This window comes from Mandrillus leucophaeus, unplaced genomic scaffold (genome assembly GCF_000951045.1).
Source record: "Mandrillus leucophaeus isolate KB7577 unplaced genomic scaffold, Mleu.le_1.0 Scaffold360, whole genome shotgun sequence".
Classification (NCBI taxonomy): Eukaryota; Metazoa; Chordata; class Mammalia; order Primates; family Cercopithecidae; genus Mandrillus; species Mandrillus leucophaeus.
This window is the reverse complement of record NW_012103810.1, coordinates 2,812,516-2,815,051: the sequence shown is the minus strand read 5'-3', so window position 1 is coordinate 2,815,051 and position 2,536 is coordinate 2,812,516.

Sequence of the window (2,536 nt, the reverse complement as noted above, 5' to 3'; positions counted from 1 at the left end):
AACGCAAAAGTGGTACAGAAGGTTCAGAGGTTGTCAGCCTCATCTATCCATTGCAAAGTTTCTTATCAACCATTCACCTAATAATTTTAGCAACCACTGATGATTTTTGCCTAGATCTGTTATTTTGTTAGGGATTAAGGTCATTTTTAATCCTGCAAGACAGGTATTTTTAAACACCATCCTGAGATGGGATCTAGGTCTCAAAAATATATATGTTATGACCTATTGTATATTTTCACAAGAATAATTGAGCTTTTAGCCTTATTTCCCTAAGACTATCAGCATTCTGCCACCTCATAAGGCCCATTTAGAATCATTTTGCTACTTAGAGTCACATTTTTATTAATCTATGTGGAATTTTTATCCATGCTGCAATCCCTAAATAATTCATAAAAAGGAAGAAGGCAGGAGGGGACACAGAAAAGATATTATATCACCAGTCCTGATAAATGCCTTAGTAAGCCATTTCAACATCTTCCAGTCCTTTTAAACTTCATGCCCAGGCTTTTACATTAGAAAAAGATGTTATTTTAGTCTCAGGGATTCTATATCTATTCTTATTTATTCCACATTCACTGTAGCTTCTGTCCTGAGCCAAGTTCTGAAGGTAAACAGAGGGGAAGGCCTGGGTTCTGTTCTCCAGGGGTTCACAATCACCTACCCTGATGTAACAGAGAAATGCCCAGAAGGCTCCTGGAACACAGGAAAGAGACACTCTCAGACTACAGACTCAGGGGTAGCATCTCAAAAGAGATGTTCAGCAGAGTTTTGAAGGATGAGCAGAAAGTAAGGGGAGGGCATTCCAAGAAAAGAGAAAACCCATAAAAAAGCAAGGAGACGGAAAAGAATAGGCCCTTTCAGAGCACTGCACATGGTTTTAAATGACTGGGAGAGCAAGGTTTATAGGGAGGGGTAGCTGTGCTGGAGCAGTGACAGGGATAGGCCATGAGGAGCCAGGCCAAAGAGTCAGGATGTCTCTGAAGGACTTACAGCAGAAGAATGGCAGAGTCTGATTGATCTTGTCTTGTTCCCCAGTACATTTTCTTCCTCCTTTTTCCTACTTGGGTGAAAGTCACAAAATACAAAATTAACTTTTTTAAGGTGAACAATTCAGTGGCATTGAGTACATTCATAATGTTGTGCAACCACCACCTCTATCCAATTCTAAAACATTTGCATCACCCTAAAAGGAAATTCTATACCCATTAAGCAATTACTCCCCATTCCCCTCTCCCCCCAGCCCCTGATAACCTGCAGACAGCTTTCTATCCCTGTGGATTGATCTATCCACTCAGCATATTTTCTTTTTAAAATTTATTCAAGTAAAATGGATTTATTATAGAAGAATCAAGATAGAGATGAACAGAAAGAAAAATAATTATTGCTATCATCTTACCATCATGGGTAAATTTTGTATGCTGTGTATTCTTCTAAACAATTTTCTAAGCCTTCTCCCTCTCCTCACCTCAGCATGTCACCCAACCCCCGTATATTTCACAAGGTCCTCCAACCTTCTAGCATCTCCCCAACCTTTGAGATATAAAAGAATCCTGCTCAAACCCCTATCCTATGAATGTCATGAAACCCAAGTCCCTACGAATATCTCTGAAGGGTCTCATATTGGGCCAGATGTATATTTCTTTTGATCACCTCTACCTCTGATTTTCTGCCTTGATCTCCACCCCTCATTACACTTCCTGCGCTCCTTGCCCTTTCTTCTACAACACATCACCCTGTTGGACACTTTCTCAACCTCTTCTCTCCCCAAAAGATGGCCTAAATACGGTTGTGTGTTATAGCCGTTTAGCAAACTTTTAGGAAAGATTTGGAGGCTAGAGGGGCTAGCTTATATTGAAGCTCAGAAAACATCTTGAAACCAAGTATTCGCAGTTCTTTTAAGAGTCCACCAGTCATTTCTGGCACTGGACAATTCTCACTGGCCATGCTTCCGCCAGCTGCCCACCCTCTCCCCCTCTTCCCTTCCTCCCCTTTTCATTTTCCAGATTTAATCTTCTCTAGCTGTAAACTCCAAAGCACTTATTGCCAATTCCCATTTCCTTTTGTGCAAGGCAATTTGTTGCTCCTTTTGTTTGCTCCAGCTGACAGAGATTCTAAATTATTCTGCTAACTCAAAACAGTCTCTCCCTATCAGAACGCTAGTGCCAGCTTGTCAAGCTAACATTTCCCCCGCTACTGGCTGCATTTCCAGATTACCTTGTTGTTTTAAATGTCCTTCCTTAATTTGTCCAGGAGGTTTTCAGAATTTGTTGTTGTTTTTAACTTTTATTTTAAGTTCAGAGGTACATGTGAAGGTTTGCTATACAGGTAAATTGCATGTCACAGGGCCTTTGTGTACAGATTATTTTGTCACCCAGGTAATAAGCACAGCATCCGATAGGTAGTTTTTCAATCCTCTCCATCCTCCCTCCCTCCACCCTCAAGTAGGCCCCAGTGTCTGTTGTTCCCTTCTTTGTATCCATGCAGACTCCGTGTTCAGCTCCTGCTTGTAAGTGAGAACATGTGGTATTTGGTTTCC